This window comes from Chrysochloris asiatica, unplaced genomic scaffold (genome assembly GCF_000296735.1).
Source record: "Chrysochloris asiatica unplaced genomic scaffold, ChrAsi1.0 scaffold00008, whole genome shotgun sequence".
NCBI lineage: Eukaryota > Metazoa > Chordata > Mammalia > Afrosoricida > Chrysochloridae > Chrysochloris > Chrysochloris asiatica.
In genome coordinates, this window is record NW_006408526.1 from 8,366,883 (window position 1) to 8,391,671 (window position 24,789).

General features: G+C 39.7%; 1 protein-coding gene and 1 pseudogene across 1 annotated transcript in view; one reads left to right on the plus strand and one right to left on the minus strand.

Moving 5' to 3' along the window:
- Positions 1-24,789, plus strand: part of ARHGAP42 (Rho GTPase activating protein 42) — a 387,979-nt gene that overhangs the window by 185,945 nt on the left and 177,245 nt on the right. The gene's annotated exons all lie outside the window — the stretch shown is intronic.
- Positions 18,757-19,370, minus strand: LOC102813734 (annotated as a pseudogene).

Here is a 24,789-nt window from a genome sequence, read left to right on the forward strand (position 1 = left end):
ATTATGAGTCGGAACTGACTCCACGGTACTTAATGACTACACTTGAGTTTATTCCCTCATTATCATAACAGAAACCTTACATTTTGAAACAGTATCATATTATTAAGTACCCCTCCTCCCACAAAGTTGCTGCTGATTTATTTCAGACTTATGGCAATCCCATGTGTGTTGGAGTAGACCTGTGCTCCATAAGGATTCTCAATGGTTGTGTGTGTGTATATATATATATATATATAATTTTTTTTTTTACCCCCAGAAGCAGATCACCAAGCCTTTGTTCTGAGATGCCTCTGGGTGAACTTGAACCCCCAGCCTTTTGGTTAGCAGCTGAGTGTGTTACCTCTTTGCACCACAAAGGGCTCCTTTACAGTTAAATGTGTTAGGACTTCATTACATTTTTGGGGGGTGGTACACAAAGGACAGCGGTTCAAAACTACCAGCCGCTCCGCGGGAGAAAGATGAGGCTTTCTACTCCCGTAGGATTTACACCCTCGGAAACCCTGTACGGGGTCGCTATGGGTCGGAACCGACTCAACGGCACTTAACAACAACAACAACACACAATGGTAACTTCATACTGAAATCTTTTTAATGAAGAGAATATTAGAAACCAACATGCTCCTTTTAGGTCAAAGAGTACATATAGTTGCCTTCATTTAATTTGGCTTTCTTTTCTGTAAAACTTAAATGAAATTCTGCCCTGAGAGAGGTCCTGCAGTATTGTCCCTTTTGATTTACCCTCCCTTTCCCCAGACTTCTCTGAGTTGATAGTAAGATCTGCTTCTCCAAAGGCGTATCAGAAAAAGGATATTTTTTCAGAGCTGCCTTAGTAACTCAAGTTAGTGTAGAAATCTGTGTGACAATAGATTTTCTTCTTTAGTTGGCTTCTTTCCACCCAATTTATGTGATCGAAAAACTCACACCATATGTGGTTCAGGTTTATGTTACAGAGGCTGTGTCTTGTCAAATCTCCTAAGTCCCTAGTGTGTTAATTGGCCAAAACATTCAAATCACCAATTAACTCAAGTATTACAAGAGAGAATATTTTCTTTGGAGTGGTGTACAGACCCTTGAACTCAGCAATAACCAATGAAGTCTGAGATTTTTTTTGTAACTGGAAAAACTCTGTTTTATTAACCCATGCCTCATGAACCTCGCAGACTCAATACAAACTATTGAGATTATTATATACCACTTTGTTTTAATCCTGTCCTCCCATATGTAGCTAGACATCTAATACAAGATGGAGGTTTTTGGTCAAAACAAGGAATTGCCTCTGATATTATGATTCTATAATACCCATTTAGGCTTAAAAGGAGCTCTGATAGCGTAGTGGTTACGAGTCAGGCTGCTAACCTCAAGGTCAGCATTTTGAAACTATCAGCTGTCCCACAGGAGAAAGATGAGGCTTTCTGCTCCTGTAAAGATTTACAGCTACGGAAACCCTATACAGACAGGGTCACTTTGAGTTGGAACTGACTCCACGACATACCACCACCATCATCCAAGTTTAAAGATTAGAAGTATGTCATTATTTGAAAAAAGAAATGTGCTATTATTGATTCTGACATCAACTTCAGAAGCAAAGTTCTAAAGAAACATAATTTTTAATAAGTAAAGCTTTGTTTCTTTCTTTATTAATGTATAATTTGACCATGAAGTTAGCTACAACTTACATTAAAATTAGTACTGAAGACAGTGTTTGGGCTTTTACAAAACTAAGCATATCTGAGAAGAGATACAGCCTTTGGGAGTGAAGTTGTAGGAATGTTTGTCTGAGGGAATTTTCCCAGGATAACATACAGTTAGCATTCAACAGTTAGGTGGGCCACATTTTTCCCTTACATGCTTATATAGGTTGTGTGGTCTGCCCTGGGCAACTTTTCTTTTTTTTTTTTAAAGTTAAAATTTAATGATGCTTGCCTTAAGGTTGCTTTCTGTTCTTTTCTCTTCTGTCCTGCTGGTTGTTCTTCACTCACAGACTACTAATGAATCAGATCATTTTCACTGGAAGGAGATGACAAAGGTTACGTGCTATTGTTTAGAAATGAGAAAGGACCGAGGGTCATTAAATTTTCAGAGGATCAGAGCAGAGAGAATATTGCACTAGCTGCTGAACTAGAATGCTGAATGCAAACATGGAAAGCTCATTAATTCAATAACTCATTGTGTATAAGATGGTGAATTTTTGTCAAGATCTTCATGAAATGTGAAGTGCAGCTTGGTTTAGTGAAAATAATCAGAACCCCACAGTATTGTTCTTTGCTTGGCCTCGGATGACAAATTTAATTTCTGAGCCCATGCTCTGTATTGTTGGTGCTGCCCTCCACAAGTTGCATGTAAACATAAATACTCTATACGGAAGCAGTTTGAAAACTGAGAAGCTTTGAGTAAATTCTACCGTAACTGCTGCACATTTTACACGGTTTGACCAATGTTTGTTTGCTTGTTTGTTTCCTATTCTAGGCCATGTTGTTGTTAAGAGCCATCCAGTCTGTTCAGACTCATAGTGACACTGTATAGTGTTTCTAAGGAGTGGCTCGAGTTTGAACAGCAACTTTGTGGTTCAGACTAACTATGTAGTCCAGTGCTTATTGTATAGCGCTGCACCAGGACTCCTACATTACTTGTCTCTGTAACCCCAGCACCCCAAAGCAGCTGGGCTCAATAATTGCTATTAAGTGAATGTTTGTGAAAATAAACTAATAGAGAAGCAAATGGAAACAGTGTTTAAAAGACTTGGGAATATTGCAAATTAATCACAAGAAATGACACTGTAACTATCAAAACACTCAGAAATGGAAGTGCATGTTGGAAAAATTAATTAGCGCATGGAAAATTTAAATGCCTTGCAATGAATTAGCTTGCATATATTAGCTACTAAAATGATTAAAAAAGTGTAAACTCTTTCAGGTTTCAAGTGAGCATGCTGTGTGTGCTTTTACGGTGTTTGTTTCTCGTGTTATTGTTGTGTGCCGTTGAGCTGATTCTGACTCATAGCAACCCTGTGTAGGATTTCTGACCTTGAAATCTTTGTACTGCTGACTGAAACACTGGTACCAGTCCAGTGTTTATCCAGGGCATAGTAAACTTCATTTCTAAGCCATGTAGGTAATGCTTCTGATAACATTGGTCATGAGAAGAAGGTATGATTATTTTCATAATATAATTTGAGTTAGGGCTGTGGGTTAATGTGCTGGACTACAAGGTTGGTTTGAACCACAAGGACAGTGGTTCAAGCTTACCATCTGCTCTTCAGAAATCCTAAAAAGGGTTGCTATGAGTCAGAACCAACTCGACAGCACGTAACAAAAACAACAACAAAGATGAACACATCTATAATTTTACTTCACAGGACCACTGAAAATTTCCCATTTTGCATTTAAAAGATGTTAGTAACTCCAAAACCTTTGCAGTTTATTTAATATCATTAGAGTTTTGTTCATAACAGTTATCCAAGTTAACAACATTTTTGTTAAACAGAAAATAATTTTTACTGTTCCTGTTTTGTCTAATTTTCATTATACAATATTTGGGTCTAGCATGTGGCTTTTGTTATCTTGAAGTAAAGAAAATATAAATGGGGGCTTTCTCATCTCCAGTACTGTGTTGGCTCCCTGGGCAGGCCTTTCCTCATGGATGGGAAGACGATGAGATGCATGTATTCTACAGGAGGCTCTTTAAATCTGGTTGGAAGTGCCACTCCTAGGTTTCGTCTTCTGTTTCTCATTCTCTCCTTGTAGTCTTGACAAGTCCTGCTTGTGTGGGCATGCTCCCACATTCAATGTGCATGTGTTTGGTGGCTTCAATTTAGGCAGCTATTTTTGAAAGCCCATTCTTCTGTGTTTATTTATTTATTTATTTTGGAATGCTCAATGTTTCTAGAGAGCTGCACACATAATAGGATGAGGAAAACCATGTGGTGGCTGACAGTGTGTGGTTGTCAGTTGCTTCACATCTCTAGTGTCTTTGATCTGTACCTTAGAAGCTTACATCCAGGACTCAGGAATCAAAATGGCAGATGAATTATTGTTTTTTTTCTAGCTGATGAAATGCTCTCCTTTTCTTTTCTTCTCCTCTCCCCTCATTAATATGTATTCTTGAGAGGTGCGATGCTGAAAGCATTCACCTAATATGTATGTCAGAGTTTTAATTATTTCTGTACAAAGCATTTTAAGGAACTATTTTGGTGGTTTGCAATGGAGCACATCCTATAATCTCCTGCCTAGGGGGCATGTGAATAAGAATATTGAGTGTGCATGTTATACATTTTGTGTGTAATCTTTCCTGTACTTTGAATAGGAGATGTTCTTTCTAGTCCTTTAACTCTTAACTTAATGGTGTGTGCTCCAAAAATGTTAAGTTAACTTGTTATGTTAATGAGGCCATAGTACTATAGTGTGGATTCTAAACCAAATCACTTCTGAGTTATCAAAAGAGCAAAGTAGACCCAGAGACATATATACACATGGTGGAAGACAGATGCCCTGTGAGTATTGTCTACAAGTTCAAGGAATCAGGAAACACTCAAGATACCAACAAGGAGGGGATCAACATGGCAAGACCTAAATTTGGATTTTTAGTCTATAGAATTATGAGAAAATGCATTTTTGTTCTTTGAAGCCATCCAATCGTACGTAGCATTTGTGTAGTTAAAGCAGCACGAGAAAATGCATTTTTGTTCTTTGAAGCCATCCAATTGTACGTAGCATTTGTGTAGTTAAAGCAGCACTGTGTAACTACATCACTGAGTGCTTAGAACTTGTTTTTATGGGTGTTTTACTTGGTGGTGGTGGCTATGTGCCGTGGAGTCAGTTCCGACTCAGGGTTTCTGAGGCTGTAAATCTTTAGGGGAGCAGAAAGCCTCATCTTTCTCCCACGGAACAGCTGGTAGTTTCGAACTGCTGACCTTGTGGTTTGCAGCCCGATTTGTAACCACTACGCTACCAGAGAGCCTTTAGTATTTTAGGCCCATGTAGCTGAGCCAGGAACAGATTTGAAAAATTATTACCACATAAACTGTTCTCAGATCCCCTGTTCCTCTCAGATGCTAAAACTTGTTGGGCAGCCCTTCTCAGTGTCTTTGACGACATTTCTGTAGAATATCTGTGTGGTTCATCAGACACGCTCAGATGTGCCTGAGCCCCTGGTAGTGGTCTCAGCATGAGTGTGGCACTAAGAACTATCATAAATAGGTTGTAGGAGAGGGACTCTATCTGGGTGCTAACACAGCCTAGCTGTGCTTGCAACACTCTTAGATTCTAATTGGAATTTCTTTTTTATTAATGTTTAAAGGAATGTCAGGAATCCACCCGTTACCAATTGTTTAAAAATATTACTTTGCTGTTTCAACTGAAAAACAAAAATCAACCAAACCCACTGCTGCTCTTGAGTCGGTTCTGATTCACAATGACTCCATGCAGAGTTTTCATAAATTTTTCCTGGAGGAGATAGCCTCATCTTTCAGAGCAGCTTGTGATTAAACGGCTGCACTTGCAGTTAGCAACCCAACACCTAACCTTCAGTGCCACCGTGGCACTTTTAGATATATTATCCCACTGAATTCTGACACCATGAATTAAAGTTAGTGGCTGTCTTAATTATCTAGTAGGCTTTAAGAAAATTACTGCAAGTAGTTGACTTTAATGGAAATATATTCTCTCATAATTTTGAAGGCTAGAAGCTTGAATTAAGGGTTCTAGTTCTAAGCAGGGACGGGGAACCTATTTTTCTGCCAAAATTTATAACATCATTCTCAGACCATGCAAAATTATCAACTTAAAAACTGTTGTTGTTGTTGAATCCGACTCACAGTGACCCTGTATAGGGTTTCTGAGGAGCAGCTGATGAACTTGAACTGTTGATTTTGTGGTTCAAATCAACCTTGAAATCCAGCACATTTACTTACAGTGCAAAAATTAGCCTGCTATATTTGGTCAAACATTTAATCAACTCACCCTAATATGATTGCTGGAGTCCTGGTTTGGCACTGTGGGTTAATGCTCCAGACTGCAAAACCATCTGAACTGCAAAGTTGGTGGTTCAAACTCACCAGCATCTCTTCGGAAACCTTGTATACAGGGGCATCATGGGTCGGAACCGACTTGATGGCACTTAATAGTGTGATTGCTGGAGTCCTGGTGTGGTGCCGTAAGACCAGCAGTTCAAACTCACCAGCCATTCCTCTTTAGGATCGCTATGAGTTGGAACTGATGCAGTGACACTAACATGACAAAAAATGTCACTGTTGGAACTGCAGTTGGCTTTGCAAGGCCAGACCCAATGATTTTGAGGGTCATAAAGGAGCTCTGGTAGCGTAGTGGTTACGAATTGGGCTGCGAACCTTAAGGTCAGCGGTTCGAAGCTACCAGCTGTTCCACGGGAGAAAGATGAGGCTTTCTACTCCCGTAAAGATTTACACCCTCGGAAACCCTATACAGGGTCGCTATGGGTCGGAACCAACTCGATGGCACATAACAACATATGATGCGTGGACCAGACATTCCTCACCTCTGCTCTAGAGGAAGGCTTTCTCTTTCTGTTTACTCTGGGATCCTTATTTCCTTGGAGACCTAAAGACATCTTGACATCAGGAGATTCTCATTGCAGGGATCCTAGATCCAAAGGACAAGTGTGCTCATGGTTCCTTTTCTTGATGGTAGTTTGGTCTCTCCAAATCTGCTAGCTTTGTTCCCCTTTCTCTCTCTCTCTCTTTTTGTGAATTGAATGAAGGTTACAGGCAAGATCATCAATTTCACACTCAACAATTTTTCATCTCAATAATTGCAATCCCCTACATTCAACAGTTGCCTCGCTTCCTCCCTGTGGTTACCTATGTAAAAGCTACAAGGAGCAATGATGTTTTGCATGTTTGGCTCTGCTGTTGTTGTTAAGTACCGTGGAGTTGGTTCTGACTCTTAGCGACCCTGTATAGGATTTCCGAGGAGTGGCTGGTAAGTTTGAACTGCCAGTCTTGTGGTTCAAACCGGCAGTCCAGTGCTTATCCTGTAGTGCTACACCAGGACTCCATGTTTGGCTCTCAATAATACAAGTTCCACTTCATTGCTGTCAAATTGATACAGACTCTTAGCAACCCTATAGGAAGAGCAGAACAGCCCTGCGGTTTCCAAATGTGAAATGCTATGGAAGCAAGCGCTCATATCTTTCTTCCTTGGAGTGTCTGGTGGGTTTGAACCACAAACTTTTTGGTTAGCAGCCAAGCACTTAAACACTGCATCACCAGGGCTCCTTGAAATCCCACTTAATACTCGATCAGATCGATAATGGCTTTACCTACCTCATGTAAGAAATCTGGGAGTTGGCAGCCTGCACTGATGCCTAGGAGCCCAGCCCCCTTTTCTCTCTTTCTCTTCTTGTTTTTGTCATTCATTACCCTTGAGTCAGTTCTGATTCAAGGTGATCCCTTTTCCGGGATGGAGAACTGCTTTCTGAGGTTTTCAAGGCTGTGAACTTTTGGAAACAAATAGCCAGGTCTGTCTTCTGGGCCTTTATAGGTGGATTTGAACAACTAACCTTTGATTCAATGTTAGGTGTTTAACTGTTTGTACCAGCCAGGGGCTCCTCTGTACCATTTTTTACCATGTTGTCTTTATCTTCATGCTCATCGTTTTTTTGGTTTTATTATGACAGTTGCATTCCTGGTATCAGGCCTGTGCTTTAGGTAGGAAGAAGTGTGTGTGTGTGTGTGTGTGTGTGTGTGTGTGTAGGTGGTGCAGAGGTAGAATGGAGTAGGAGAGAAGTTAGTCTATCCAGTTTGCAAAGTTTTCCATGAAATACCACCTAGTGAATTCTGCTGCTTTCTTATTGGTCAGCACAGGGACAGACAGAGCTGCAAACGGTCATACAGGCAGCTCTGATAATGTCACCCACAGTATGTCAAGAGTCTCTTGACGTCAAGGTTTCTTGGCTCATTTTACAATGTCATAGACAACTCCTCCGAAATACCGCCCCTTCTGCCACTAATTTGGCCAGAATTACCACTGTGTTTAGTAATACAACATGGTGGTGGTGGTTATGTGCCCTGGAGTCGATTCTGACTCATAGCGACCCTGTACAGGTTTCTGAGGCTGTAAATTTTTATGGGAGCAGAAAGCCTCATCTTTCTCCCGTGGAACTGCTGGTCATTTGGAACTGCTGACCTTGCGGTTTGCAGCTCGATTCGTAAACACTACTGTATATTATGTGGACTCATTGGTGTAGCACTGTAGGATAAGCACTGGACTGTGAACCACAAGGTCAGTGTTTCAAACCTATCAGCTGCTCCTTGGAAACCCTATACAACAGGTTGCTCTGCGTCAGAACTGATTCCAAGGCACTTCATAGCAACACTAACTCTGTGTATGTGTAATGTATACTTTGGATTTTAGTGTCATCCAACAGTTTAACTCTTTCTTTAGTGACAACATTCATTTTATAAATTATTGAAAAATGTGTGATGTACTAGGTATCCCCTTAAAACAAAATAAGTTATCTCCTTTCTCTGATTTTTACTTTCATTAAAAAAAAAAATCACTCAGTCTAAGATTGTAAAATATTTTACAGTTCAAGTACTTTATGATGATATTACTAAATCCCAGAAGTCATATGTTGGCAGCAAGGGCAAAATTCTGATTAAAGTTTCATATGTTTTTATTTTACAAATGTGTGTTCTATAGAACAATAGAACCATCATAATACTATTAGCAGTACAAATACAATGTTAGTAAGGACCAGGGAGTTAAAAGATTCCATGACCAAATTACTTTCAGAAACCCTTGGTTAAGTAACTTTAGATGTGCTTTTGTACTAGAGTATCTCTTAAGTTTAAATATGCATGCACTTGTGTTTCACTAAGAGAAGGGTAGTATGTAGCATTTCCCAAGTTTGACAAGCACTGTGCTGAATGCTCTTTGGAAAACATTATCCATGAGGGAGCAACAAATCCTGGAATTAGCAACAAATCCTGGAAGTAAGTAAATATACCAATTTGATAGTAACAGCTTAGAAAAGACTACCCTGTCATATAAGATGAATATTAGTAGCCCGTGACTGCAATTTGGGTATTTTGTTTGCTACTGTAATTTGAAGTGCACATACATTTCCTCTTGTTCTTAGTGAGCTCTATCATTAGTTGAACAATTGCTACTGAAGATGTGGACCATGAAGCAGCAGCACTGTCTGAGCACTTGTTAAAAATGCACCATGGACCTACTGAATGAAGCCCAGCATTTTAATAAGATCACCAGATCTCTACCATGTACATTATAGTCTAAGAAGCATTGTTCTAGAAAGTCATCTCTTTAATCGTTTCTGATACCAACATTCTTGTGAGAGTGTTGCTTGGGTAGAATTTCAGCTTTTGGTGAACATAGAATGAACCAATTGTCTACTTGATGGAGTGCCAAGTATAATACTAACATCATACAGTGAACTGTCATCTGACATTTTTGGGAAATGGTGTACAGACAGACCATTTGGCAACTCTGGCGAGGTCAACATCCTGCTTAGAAACCTCAGTGACCAACACAAGTTACTATTTCAGAACCAAAGAGAAAGAAGCAGAGGGAAATATTCTTCTTGCAACATAATTTTCCCCCGTTTTCAAAATACCATGAGGACTGTATGAGGAAAGGGGGACTATACGAGATAGATCATATTTTTTTCCTCTCAAATTAAACTTTTCTTCAAAGATTCTTTGACTTAATTTAGTAAATCTCTGTTGTGTGGACTTTTCTGTGGTTAGATCTTGGGATCATACCTCCTAAATTGGAGTTTTTTCCCCATTACTTTCTAATCATATGAACTCAAGCTCATTAACAAACTCTGAAGCCTCACATTTCACGTGTGTGAACTGAGGCCAGGAACATCCACCTTCCAAGGCTGATGTGAAGATTAAATGTTGAGTACAGTTACTCTCTAAGAGATAGCTATGTTTACTGTCATCAGTGTTCCTATTAACACCATCATTAGATTACTAAACACAATTTTGGCTATGTATTTGAGTTCCTGCAAGAAACAGAAATGTTCAAGAAGATGTTTTGCTGGGTATGTTATCAGCAACACAAACAGCACCATCAGCAACAAACAAAACACCAAAATACTACATCTGGGGTAGCAGAGAGGTGGGGATGTCTATACACCCCCAAAAGATATTTTGCTAGCAAACACACAGGACTGACATAAAAGAACCATTTGAATTATTAGGAAATTAAGCATTGTACTAGAAAAACTTTATAGTAGAGTGTTCTTTGTCAAGACAGTATCAGATAAAGTACTTTTATATAAGTGACACATGAGCGCTCCGTAAGCGCACACTCTTGCCATTTGAACTCCTACTACTGTGAAAGTTTGTGCTGTTTCCTGTTTTACTTCTACTTTTGCTGCTGCTACTGTTGGTTGTTGTTGTTGTTATGTACCGTGGAGTCAGTTCCGACTCATAGCAACCCTATTACAGGGTTTCCGAGGCTGTACATCTTTAGGGGAGCAGAAAGCCTCATCTTTCTCCTGCGGAACAGCAGGTAGTTTCCAACTGCTGACCTTGCGGCTCGCAGCCCGATTCATAACCACTTTGTTACCAGAGCCTGGGAGAAAAATCCTTGCCTCTCTGCCTTCCTCCTTTTGTGCTGGGGTAGGATAATCTGTAAGTGGGTCTCTGCTTTTTCTGATTCACTGAGAAAGAAGGGAAAGATACATTCTCAACTTAAATGTACCAAGAGCTTCAGTATGACAACTATAAATGGTTTAAATGGACCAGAGCTAATTTGGGCACATGGCAAATATATATGACTTCGCTGGGAATTATGCCTCCTATGTTGTAATTCTGGTGTGGTGCTATAGGTTAAAGTATTGGGCTGAAAGGTTGGTTTGAACAGCAAGGTCATTTAAACCCACTAGCAGATTCTAAGGTCCTGGTGTGGCGCTGTGGGTTAATGCGCCAGACTGCAGAACCGTTTGAACTGCAAGGTTGGTGGTTCAAACTCACCAGCTGCTCCTTGGAAACCCTATACAGGGCCGCTATGGGTTGGAATCGACTTGACAGCACTCAACAACAACAATAACAGCAACAACATGCTCTAGCCAGACATTGTTGTTGTGTGCTATCTAATTGATTTTGACTCCTAGCAACCCTGTAGTACAAAGTAGGGTCATTGAGTTTTCTAGGCTGTAATCTTTATGATAGTGGAATGCAAGGCTTCTTCTCCTGGGTGGGTTTGAACCACCAACCTTTGGATTAAGAGCCAAGCATTTAGCCATTATGCCACCAGGGATTCTTAAAACTAGCATAGGTATAAACTATTAGAACAAGGCTTTTGAAACTGATGAATTCCTTTTTCTAATTGATCAAGTATAACATGTAATAGATAACTGGCAGCTACAGTATTTGGTTTGATTGGGTTTTTAAAAAATGTTTTATTGTGGATTATGTGATAGTTTACATGGGAGAACATTAGTTTTACATTCATCCTATTGTATATTGTTCAATTGCCATGGTTACAATCTCCTCCATGCATCATCAACCAACCAAAGGGTATGCCCTACAAGCCTGCCCCCATCCCCGGTCGTCAGCACACAGCCCCTCTCCCTCTCTGGGTCTAGAGTCCCCAACTGCTCCATCTCTCCATGTCATCATCATTGTCTCCATCACTGGTGTCACTGTTTCTCTGGGTAGGGTCCTGCACTCTGCTCTTCTCCTTTCATGGTCTCAGGGACCTCCACTCCTGGACTGCAAAGTCAGTCACTCCCCTCCTTTTGCTACAAAACGTCTACCTTTATATTTCCAACCCTCACAGTCAGTCCTGATAACAATTACTCACTATTGTATCACAAGAGACCTATCTCCATCTCCTTTCATCAGCCCAGACTGTTTGGATACTACTCAGTGGAGATTCTACCTTCCTCCACACCCTCTGGATCTAGGTTCCCTCTTGAAACCTTGTAAACCTCTCACTTCTTGCCTTTGTAGCCACCACCCCCATTTTGGGTAGCCAATGTCCCAGTTGCCCATCCATGTCTACTCTGTATATGGAGGGGGTGGGAATGATCCTTGCTGTAAAGATTTGTTCCCTCTCTTGAGCTACTGCATCCATAGGTGTAGGTCAAGTTCATCAAATTTTATCAGATTACTCTTTTTTTCCTTTTCTTTCTTACTTCTAGTTGAGCTATGATCCTCCAGTCATTGAAGTCTGGTCAAATGGGTATTATCTGCAAGTGTGGGTGTTCTTGTGCATGTGCCTTCTCTTCTTATCAGCTGGATGTTTCACTCTCCACTCTAGTCCTCTGTGGCTATGTCACTGACTCTGGGACCAAGAGTCCCCAGGTCTTGCCACACTGCCGTTCAACCAGGTCTCCAGCCGGGTTCACAGGAGTCTTTTGAACGGTGTAGGACTTAGCTCGCCGCTTCATTGCTGTTTTTCCCTCACTTCCCCTTATCGGTGACGAGTGTGGTCACCAATCAGAGCATGTATTACCACTGAGTCTTAGTCTTGGAAGGGGGTTTGCTCTGTGGAGACCCGACCACCTGCATTGATGTCTGCTGGGCAAGCAACTTGCTTGTTCTTGTAGTAACAGTTGGTCTGCCTCTATTGTTTTGTATTTTTCCTGTAGGTCTTTCTTTCAAGAAGTATCTTCTGTTCTTCTAAGGGCGGACATTCTTTACTAGTTATGCTAACTATTGTTTGGCTTTAAGAAGGCTTCAGGGGGATTAGTTTTGGTTTAAAGTTTAGAGATTATTTTAGGGCAATAGTTTAAAGAGTTCATCCAGGATCCATGGCTCCAGACAAAAAACCCTTTTAGGAGAATTTGAAATTCTGTTTTGCATTTTCCCTCTTTTGATCAGGATTCTTCTATGGAATCTTGCATAAAAGAATGTTCAGTAATGGCAGCCAGTTGCCATCCAGTTCTAGTGTCATGGCAAAGGAGGTAGTTGTTCATAGAGGCAATTAGCCATTTCTTTCTCCTGTTCCTGACTTAACCTTCTTCCTCTGATTTTTCAAGTGAATAGAGACCAGTTGTTGTACCTTGGGTGGCCACTTGCGTGATTTTAGACCCTAGGCACTAGGCAACAAACTGGGAGGTAGAACAAAAACGCTAAGTGTGTTAGGCCAGTTAACTGGGATGCACCATGAACCATGATTCTAAACTTCCTAATCAAGAAATAAAATCCCATGAAGTGTTTGGTTCTACACATGTAACGGCAATACCACCCTGAATGCACCTGATCTTGTATGATAGCAGAATCTAAGCAGTGTCTGCCCTGCTTAGTACATGGATGGGAGACTGCCTGGGAATACTGGGTGCTGTAGGCTTTAGGAATGCTGTGTGGCGCCACAGGATAAACACCCGATGTCAAGGTCAGTGTGAACTGCAGGGTAAGCGATTCAAACTCACCAGCTGCTTCTCCAAAACCCTATAAGGGTTGCTATGAGTTGGCATTGACTCGATGGCACTTAACAACAACAAAGTAACCTCAGGAACTACTCTTTTGCTGTTGTTGTCATTGTTGTAAACATATCTATCACATAACTTTTACCAATTCAGACATTTTACAGGTATACAGTTTATTGACAACAATTACAGTAATTGGCTGTACAATCCTACCCTAATCAATGCAATTTTTCCGTCACTACAAACTGAAATCCTGTACTCTATAAAAAGTCACTCTCCTATTTCCCTCCCCCTCGCACTTGGTAATCAGGAGTAAAGTTTGGTCTCTGTACATTTGCTTGTTTCTGTTTTGTCTGGAACATAAAATATCTCACAGTTATTTTCAAGCTGTCCACTGTTTAAAACTAAACTGAATGCTATTGACTGCTTTCTATTTTCTATTCTCATATCATGAATAAGGCTTGGCTCTAGCAAAATATTTTTGGGTTGTAGAAATACAGACGCAATCCCTGTGTTATGTAGATAGATATTCAAGATTTTATGTTTTTGATATTTTATTTAGCAATTACCCAACAAAAAAACTTTACTTACTTTGAAATTATTTAAATTTTCTTGAAAAGTTTCATAAATAGTACAAAGACCTAATACATATCCTTCACCATGATTGACCAGTTGTTAAGATTTTGCCAAATTTTCCTTGCATAGTCTCTTGAGAATAAATTACAAAAAACATGCTATTTAAACCCCTAAATAGTTGAATGTCATAGGGAAAAAGACATTTATTTATATAACTATGATATAATTATTCAAATATAGAAATCTAATGCTGATAAAATACTGTTATTTGACATACAGATTATTTATAATTTTGCTAATTGTCACATCAGTGTTCTTTGTAGATCATTTTGTTGATTTTGAACTTGAAAATCTGGACAGGTTCCTTAGCCTTTTTTTGTTTTTCATGAAAATATTTCTATCTTTTTTAGTTTTGTATTGACTTTTGCTGTTTCAAAGCTATTTTTCAGTTTTCCGTGTATCCCAATGAAATTGTAGGATAGTGTAGGACAAGGTTTACCCATGTATTATATACTATCCCCACTATAATATACACTAACATACTGTGTATTAGCCACAGAACCTAACTATAGTATGGTAGCCTCACAGCCTTCTTGGTAAGCAGGTAGTAAGTGTTGACTCATTTCTTATTGAATGAAATGAAGAATGAGTTAGTAATTTCTGGTAGCTTGGTGGTTATGAATTGCACTGCTAACCTCAGGGTCAGCAGTTCAAAACTACCAACTGTTCCATGGGAGAAAGATGAGGCTTTCTGCGCCCGTAAAGCTTTACAGCCTTGGAAACCTTGTACAAGGTTGGTATGAGTTGGAACCTACTCCACGGCACATAACAACAACAACAACAACAATGGTACTTATGTTCCTAGATGTAGTTGTTATTGTCGTTAAATGTTGTGGCATTGGTTCCGACTCATAATAACCCTGTCTAGGGTTTCCAAGGAACAACTGGTGGGTTTGAATCACTGACCTTGTGCTTAGCAGTCAAAAGCACCACACCAGGATTCCTAGATGTAGTTGTTGTTGTTAAATGCCATCGAGTCAGTTCTGATGCATAGCCACCCTGTATAAGGTGGGTTTAGACCACCTGCTGACCATGTAGTCAGTGCATTATTCTATAAATTCTAAATCTGTTTCATTGCAATTTCATACTCATTAAGAAAAATAATTTGGGAGACAACATAACATCCCTTTTCTTAGTAAGTGACCAGGACTTTCTTTGTAGCCAATAATAATGAAGAGTTATGAACATAGGGCTTTATTAACAATTATGACTTCTACTCACCAACTGAAAACAAATGCTTTTGACAGGACTTGCTATGAATAGAATGGAAAGGAGTAACTTGAGGATACTTGGAATAAGGTCCTAATATGATACAGAACAGAGTAAGTATTGCTCGAGGATGGAGTTGGACTTAAGGTGAATCAGTACCAGTAAAAAAAAAAAAAAAGACCAATAATTAGACAGTATGTTCAGTTTTATGCCAAATAATAAGTGATTCTTAAGACATGGGAACAAATTAAGGCTAAAATGATTTACAAGATTTCAAATGTGATATGATGCCAGACCATCTTGTCAATGTTTAGATGTATGATGTGCCTCCTAAGGTCATAGTTTTACTTTGCAGACCAGAGGTTAAAATATGAACTCATGTTTAGTTGCATAATGCCTAGTTCTTACCAAGAAAGTAACTACAGAGAATGAAAGAACCTTTGTAAGCCCGTATTGAATGGGAGCATCAAACATATTGCTAAAATGGAATGAGGGTCATGTCTCATTTCATCTGGCTTCACAAGGGGTAAGAAGGAGAATCACCATCATCAGTCCAAGGCTGATTTCTGTGAGGTACAACTAGACATTCTACCACCGTATCCCTTTTTTACCCTAATCTGACATCAACCGTCCCTCCCATGGCACTCTGCTTCATACTCAGGTTTATAATCTGTTGTGATGGCCACACAGAACTCTCAGAAAATACTCCTGTCTATGGGGTTTATTAAGGAAGTGAACAGAATATAATTCAGGATCCGAAAACTCAACATATAGTTCCCTGGTCAGGAGCACCGCTTTTCAGTCTTAACTGCTGGTTACACGTCTTTCTGGTCTTCTACCTCTCCCCTTGGTCTCTGCCCTGCTCAGGTAAGTGTTGCAAAGTTCATTTAGTTCTGTTAGTAAATGACTAAAGGGCAGGCTTTGCAAGTCAGCCTCCTGCCCAAAGGCGCTCAACTTCACTTGGTTCATTTTACAGGAAGTTTGTGTTTCAGTTCTGTTGCTCCTGTTCCCAACCTTTTTCTATTCAGAGATCTCGAATTCCTCTTATGGCTCTTCTTTCTTCACGGTCTTGGGATCATCTGTTCCTACTTCTGAAATGGCTCATTTTACACCCAGCAGGATGGCAAAACTAACCAATAAATTAGAGTCCATGCACCCTATTCACTGCATGGTCTCACCTAGTCATTTGATGGTACTTATTGTCCTGATGTGGTGCTTTGAGTTAATGAGCTGGACTGCAAAGTCAGTTTGATCTGAAAGGTCGGTGGTTCAAGCTCACCAGCTGCTCCTCGGAACCGACTCGATGACACTTAACAACAACAGTTATAAAGATCATGTCTAGAAGAGACATATTAAGTAAATTCACTGTACCACACATGTCCTACGTAATCTTTTGAAATAATTAAATGTGGTTACTATTTCTTGCTTTTCCTACAAAATAGCAATATGTCCCTTACAAAGGAAAAGTACAAAGCACACACTTCTGTCTTTAACAGTGATTTTTCTATTGTAGGACTTTTTGAAGCGGAGACCAAGTTTTAAAATGTTGAGTGTTTCCCCGCCCCCCATCAAAAAAAAAAGCTAAAGAGGATAGAGAGAAACACTGTTAACTGATGATATATGGAGGGGATAATAATCAATGTAATGAAACAAGCTATATGAATGGTTGAATGTGAAGCTGATGATGTGCCCTGTAAACTTTCACTCAATCCAAAATAAAAACATTTAATTAAAAAAAAAAAAAAAAAAAAAACCATTCAGTTTGACGCCAAAAAAAAAAATGTTGAGTGTTTCCTTCCATGGACTGGGCAACACTCCCCATTTTTTAGCACTAAAAATGTAAGCGCCTCGGTATTCAATAAAGCGTATAGATGTTAGTAATAGTGGTCATTTGATACTTAATCTTTAACTTTCTTGAGTATATAAGTTGAATTTGAAATATACCAAGATGGAAAATTTGACCATGCTCATTCCTCTATCTTTCGCATATGCTGCCACTTAGAAGGGACGGAAAATAAATAAATAAATACAATAAAGAGATGGTTTTATTTTAAAGCACATTTGCTCAGGCTTTAATATTTTAGGATTCTGGTATTTCTGTGGTAGGCTTTTTACAAAGCTATCTGTCTCTGATGAGGTACCTAGTAACTTCTCAATATCATAGAGCACTATTTGAAGGTACCCCCAAATTCATATTACATTCCTAACAAGCAGTCACTGCCAGGAGAGAAATGAGATCATGTGAGCTCAGCTAGGTACAAGGTACTACGTTAGTGCTGGATCTGCTGTTGACCATCCATGGCTTCAGTCTTCTTATTTCTAGAAGGGACAATTCTAGCTATGAAGACCTCAGTATTCCCGTTTAAGCTCTTGATTGTTTTTGTCGTAATCTAACCCTGACATGTGAAAAATAAATTCAAGATACAAACAGATGTGCCATGAATTACAGCCTCTTGACAAACTAAGATGTATACTTGCATAAACAAGACATCTGCTTTATAGTTAGATGACATTGAATGTGAAAAATGAAGACCACCGCCCAAGTTAATTCAGATACAAAGATTCCCTTTCTTTCATGCTAGGCAATAGTTTCTTTAACCTTATAAACTCTTGACCCTCTGGAATCCTAGATAAAAGCTAGGCTTTTTAAAATTTATTTGATAGGCTCTTTTTAGCAGTTAATATCCAAAGGGGCTTTTCAATAGTTGTTTGTTTTTGCTGCTGCTTTGGACTCTTTTTGGTTGTCCACGAGTTGGTTTTCAAATGAGCAGTAAAACTCTTCAATCTCAGTGGATTTCAGTCCTCTTTGCAGATACAGTGGTTTAAAAAACCCCAGTACAGCACATTCAAGTGAATGGTAGTAACAGGAGCTACAAAATGTGAAGAGTCTATTTAAAAGATAATTTGGAATCATTTGTCATTGTGATCGATCATAGCTTGTGTCTCTATGACAGGTAACTTCAAAGAAAACCTAAATTTGATAGCATGGTTCTCAAGGCCCGGCCTCCTCTGGTCTCCACCCTATTCGCTCATCACTCCTCATTGTCTTTTTACAATTTTTTATTTAAGAAGGTTGGTCTGAATTTACCTTTGTTAAACTCTAAAAACATCGAAAACAAAATCTCCAAGTGTTTGAGGCTATCAGAGCATTGCATCACCCCAATAAAACTGTAGGCTTTAGCACATGCACTAAAGTGTACAGAACGAGCTAATTTCAATGCTCCTTTTTAAAGAATTTATTTTATACCTATTATACCACACAGTATGCCATTTTTTAAAACATTGACACATAACTCCCTAGTAAGATTCTTAAAGCAAAAACAAAAGCATTTACCTCATTAGAAATAAGATACACTATTCACTTTTATTGTCTTCAAACATGATTGCACTTTTATTTTCATAACTTGACAATGCATTCATGATACCATCTGCAGACAACTACTGTTTTAACAGATAAAGAACACTTTTAAGTAGACATGTCTGTCCTAAACTATTTATTAGGCACGAATTTTACAAACATTACTTATATTAACGGTAACGGTGGAGCTGGAGAGTGTTGGCGTCTTCTCTGAGCAGCCCGGTGAGAACTACCCATAGTGTGGTGGAACTTGTGGCCCTTCCCCAGGCCGTGGATTTTGCGGCCTGCAGATGTTAAACCATGCATCTCCCTGTGCTTGTGAACTGGCTTGGTGATCCACTGGGTGTCAGGATTTCTTCTGATAGCTTTGTGGAATGTATCAATGAGGATAAGTTCAAAAAATTTGTATGTAGAATCTTCACCAACCTAGTAAGAATTCAGGAATCTTAGTGCCCCACAGTGGTGTCCAGCTTTCTCCTCAGCCTCAGACTGAAGGCTTCTAGCAAACTTCAGCTGATCAACACCATGATGGTCAGGCTTGCCATATGTTGAAACTTTAGGCACTGGGCGTTTGCAGCCACCTCTGCACACGAATTCCATAGATGACATAACCTTGCTTGACCTTGTATCCCAACCTGCCCACCTTATCTGGCCGAGTGGGATGGGGGACCCTGTGCAGCACAGAGAGCTGGTGGTACTGCCAGTAGCAGACCCACAGAAGAAATCGCATCACATCGTACTGCTTCTTCCTTCACAGTTCCTGGATGTACTTGTAAGCACCCATCTCGGCTTACCCTGATGGCTGCCGCCAGACAGAAAGCCCCATTGTCTTTTCTAAGCTTTTGTCCTTCCTCCCTTTTATTCCACCAGCATGTCAGTCATGCTTGTATTTTAGGACTTGTATACTTGGATAAGCACTTGACCACAAGGTCGGTTTGAACCGCAAGGCCAGCAGTTCCAACTCACCAGCCACTCCTTGGAAACCCTACATGGGGTTGCTATTAGTCAGGATGGCATTTAACAACAACAGTACTCCCTGTATCTTCCTGAGTTTTGAGTAGAATGGGGTGGAAGTTCTTATAATTCTCACCTCCTTAGTGAGATTTCTTACCTAACCACCCAATCTAAATTATTCCCTCATCACCATCATTGTCTGTCGCACCAACTTGTTTTGTTCTTCATCGTTCCTGCCATTATTTGATACTTTGTTCATGTTTTGCTGATTTGATTTATTTTTGAATTGTAATATATAAGTCCCCCAATAGCAAGGGTTTTATATTCCACAATAAATATTGGATGGAAATGTTCTTGAGTTGCAGGCATTAACTGGTGAATTCTAATCTAATAGGTGAAATGTTGGAACCGAAAGTAGCGACTTCTAGTTTTGAGTTACAAGCACTTGATTTGTGATTAATTTTACATTCTTCTTACCTGAAACATTATGAAGAGTAGCTTATCTGTTGTTGCTCCTAGTTACAGAGTAATGTTTATGGGCTGAGTAATTATACTAAACTGGAAAACAACAACAACACATTTAAGCCTCTGGAAGGGTAGTTGAATATGTAGAATTTTATGAAATAAATTTTATCTAAGTCACAGTTTGACTTAGACTCGTTGGTGATTTTGCTTTCTTAGCCCCAGTGCTCTAAATGTAACACAATAATGTAATTTGTTGCTGCCAAATTGGTAAACTCAAAGTTCCTAAGAAGCTGAAGTTTTGATCCTTCATTTCTTCAAAGTTGTTCATAAGCCTAATTGAATCTTTGGCACAAAGTAGCAAAGCATCTTTCAAAGAAAACACAGAAGACTATTGCTTTTTTGTCTCTGAAAAAAATATCTTCGTGTATGAGTCCTGGTGTGGTGTGCTGTAGGATAAGCAATGGACTACCTTCAAGCTAGCTGAAAGATTGGCAGGCAGTTCAAATATACCAGCCACCCCTTGGAAACCCTCTGCAGGGTCACTACACCATCATTGGAACCGACTTGATGGCACTTGACAACAACAACAATATATTTTGGCAAGTAGCATTTAGCATACTTATTCTTACTGTCTGTTTTTGAAATGACAACCAGAGTTGATAAAGAAATAGAGGGTGAAAGAAAGAAATTAATCCTCTCACCTGGTAAAAGAAATGAAAATCTAGTGACCTAGTTAACCTTTTGTTGGTGTATGTAGTGAAAATACACCATATGACATGCCTAGATAAAAGTTAGTCGGCATCTGTTTTACCTGTTTCTCCAAAAGACAGTAAACTATCTGCCAATTCGATTCTGACTCACGGTTTCCCCGTGTTGGTGAAAGGTGAGCTACATTCTGTAGGGTTTCAGTGAGTGAGTTTTTGGAAGTAGATGTTCAGGTCTTTCTTCCGAGATACGTCTGGGCGTACTTGAACCTCCAACTTTTCAATTAGCAGCCAAGTGCATGAACAGTTTGCACAAAGGGTGACAATACTGAAATCTATACACTTTAGATTTTCTCATTCTTAGTAGATCATCAGAACACCTCACACTTATGTTCATGAATGGGCAGAAACTGGCATATGAGTAGGAAAATGACATTTTGTTTGCAGGAGTATGAAACCCAGCATTGTCAAGTGTATCACTTAACTTTTAGTTTGGCCTTTGCTATTCTTTACTCGGGAGTGCAGTGACTATAAAGGATAAAGCACTGGACTGCAAAACCCAGGGTCAGCAATTCGAGTCCACCAGCCACTACTTTGGATGAAATATAAGCCTTTCTGCTCCCAAAAGGATTTATACCCTTGGAAACCCTATACAGTGTCCTTATGAGTCAGAACTGACTCAGTGGCACTTAACAACAACAATTAGGTGCTTTGTATCTTCCAGTCTCCTTTTTGCCTCCAAGCCTTCTATCAAGGAATAGTTTTTGGCCAACAACTGTATGCTTCAGGTACTGCTGTACATACTGGAGGATACAAAATGGAAAACTGGAAGCAGAGGCATTCCGTAAAAAACTCATCTGCTTGGGAAGATGGACTTGTGTAATATGGTCTGAAAAGTTCTATGATCTGTTATGATCGTTGTATCCCCAAAGGGTCCATAAAAGTTGAACCAGAATACTAGGGAAGACTTGCAGAGGAAGTGCCATTTGATCTGAAATGTAAAGGAAAGGTAAGAGGTTTTCATTTAGGGAATGGAGCAAGTGAACAAGAGAAGAGCAATTATGGGAAAGGTCACCGTGCGTCTTAGAGTTTATAAGTAATGTCATATGGTGGAAGAGAAGACATATCATGAGTGAATGTCACAAGAAAAGGTTACTAGAAGGATACAAAGGGGCCCTTTTCTTAGGATTTTAGGATCTTGGGCTAATGAAAGGTCTTTTATATTGAATGATGTGGATAGATAGCAAAAGGTCAGAAGTGACATATTCTACTTTTTTTTCATTGAAGATCATTCTGGAAGTTTCATGGAAAGCTGCACATGTGTGTACCACTAACCTAGGTACTTAAAGATGTGTGAGGTGATGCCGCTATGTTCCTGGGGAGATGTAATGGGAGGCATACTACGACAGTGGGAGAACTGGGATTGGATGTGGAAAATGAAGGAAAGTCTATACATAGTCTAGGATGATTGGGCACCTGTCCTGGTGTGGCACTGTAGGATAAGCACAGGACCACTAAGTGGGTTTGAACCACAAAGCCGGTAGTTCAAACTCACCAGCAACTGCTCGGAAACCCCATATCTGGTCGCTATGAGTTGAAACTGACTAGACGACACTTAACAACAACACAGAAAGAAGACAAATTGGAAGTGTGAGGAGAAATGATGAGATCTGTGTTGCAGTTGGGCTTTGGAGGTTCCTGTGGGAATGGGACAAACTAAAGGCTTTATAGATAGGAAGCTTAGCAGCAAGTCTGAGTTGGAGGCAAGATCTGTAAGACATTGTTTCAAGTGATATTTGAACCTTTGAATTGTTAAAAATGCATTAGTTCACTCAGCGATAGTCTAGAATGTTATCTTATCTGAAGATGTAAGATAATTGTACATTAGTTGAGTATATCTTTACCATTTTATTTTGAAAGAGAATTCTTGAAAGTTGATCTAGGTCAAAAGATTACTTAAGATTCAACTGGATGATTTCAGGCACACACAAAAAACAAAGTCACTGCCATCAAATCAGTTCTTACTCACGTTGTTGTTGTTAGGTGCCATTGATCAGAGCTATCTGATAGGGACCCTATGCACAACAGAACGAAACACATCACAACTGTTGCTACACTTGAGACCATGGCTGCTGTCACTGTGTCAGTCGATCTCATTGGGGGCCTTCCTCTCTTTTGCTGACCCTCCACTTTATCAAGCATGATGTCCTTCCCAAGGGACCAGCCCCTCTTGATAATATGTTCCAAGTATGAAGTCTCTTCATTCTGGATTTTAAGGAGCAGATCTTCTTAGATCTGTTCTTACACTCATTTGTTCTTCTAGCAGTCCATGGGTACTTTCAATACTCTTCTCCAAAATCCTATCTCAAATGCATCAATTCTTCTTCCTTGTTCATTTTCACATGCATATGAGGTTCTTTAAAATACCATGGCTTGGGCCAGATGTGACTTAGTCCTGAAACTGGTATCTTTGCTTTTAAATCCTTCAATTTCATCATCACTGACTTTAGTTGTTTCGGTTTGTAAATTTGAACAGTAGTGGTATTAACTGGTCTTCCTTGTAGATATATAGCTATTATCCTATCACAGACAGCGTTATGTATTACGATAAATCTTGAAATTTTCTTTCTGAATGCAGTGTCATTCCTCTTGAATTTGTGATTCCCGTCATAATAAACCATATGATTGTCAGATTCAAAATAGCCAATACTGATCCACTGCAGCTCACCAATGCCTAGGATATCAATCTTTTATGCATTCCATTTCACTTTTGATAGCTTCCAGTTTTCCTAGATTCATACTTCATACATTCTATCTTTCAATTATTAACAGACGTTTGAGCCTCACCAGCAAGTTTAGGTCCTGAAATCTTTACTCCATTTGTGTCATCAAGGTCAACTCTACTTTGAGGAGGCAACTCTTCCCCAGTCACATTTTGAGCACCTTCTAACTGGAGGGACCCATCTTCCAGCACTGTATCTGACAACATATCTTGTGCTCTTCATACTGTTTTCATTTTTAGGCACTGTAACTGAAATGACAGTGACAGTGTTCATTGCTATTCATAGAGTTTTCAGTGATTAAACATGTAGAATTAGTCCACGACTCCTTGTTCGTAGTTTGCCTTAGTCTGGAAGCTTCCCCGAAACCTGTCCACCTGGTATATATAAAATACTGGTGGCGTGGATTCACGCAGCACAGCAACAAGCAAACTGTTATAGTATGACAAACTGACAGACAAGTGGTGCATTCTGACTCATAGTAACCCTGTACAGGATTTCCAAGACTATATATATATATTTTTTTTCCCTAAGCTTATATTGTGTATTGGGTAAGTGAAGGCTTACAGGGCAGGTAATCAGTATTACTTTCAGGAAATCACTATCATTACAATTCCCGCATCCATGCACCCCCAGCCAACAGTATTTACCACTATTACTTTTTTTTTTCTTTAATGTATACATGTTGTTGTTGTTGTTGTTTTTAAGTGTCATCAAGTCGGTTCTGACCCATAGCGACCCTGTATAGGATTTCCAAGGAGCAACTGGTGAGCTTCAGCTACTGACTGTGTTGTGTGACTCAAATGACTTTGCAGTCCAGCACATTAACCCACAGCACCACACCAGGACTCCAAGACCACATTATAAATATGTATTCATTTAAATGTCCACTCACTGGAGAAGCATATCATACTTGGTAAAGTGGACGGTCAGAGAAAAAAAGGAAGACCCCCAACAAGGTGGATTGGCACAGTGGTGGTAGCAATGGGCTCAGGCATAGCAAAGATTGTGAGGGTGGCCCAGGACCATGCAGTGCTTCGTTCTGTTGTGCATAGGATCACTGAGTTGGTACTCACTCGATGGCACCTAATGACACCAAATGTCCAAAGAAGACTATAAATCTTTACTGGAGCAGAACCTTTATCGTTCTTCTGTGGAGAGCAGCTGGTGGAATTGAACCTCTGACCTTGTGGTTAGAAGCACCCACAACACCACCAGAGCTCCTTACATGTACTCATCTAAGGATTGGGTTGGAAGTTTCAGGCGAAGGAATGCTTGTTTCATAGCCTCGTGTCTTTAT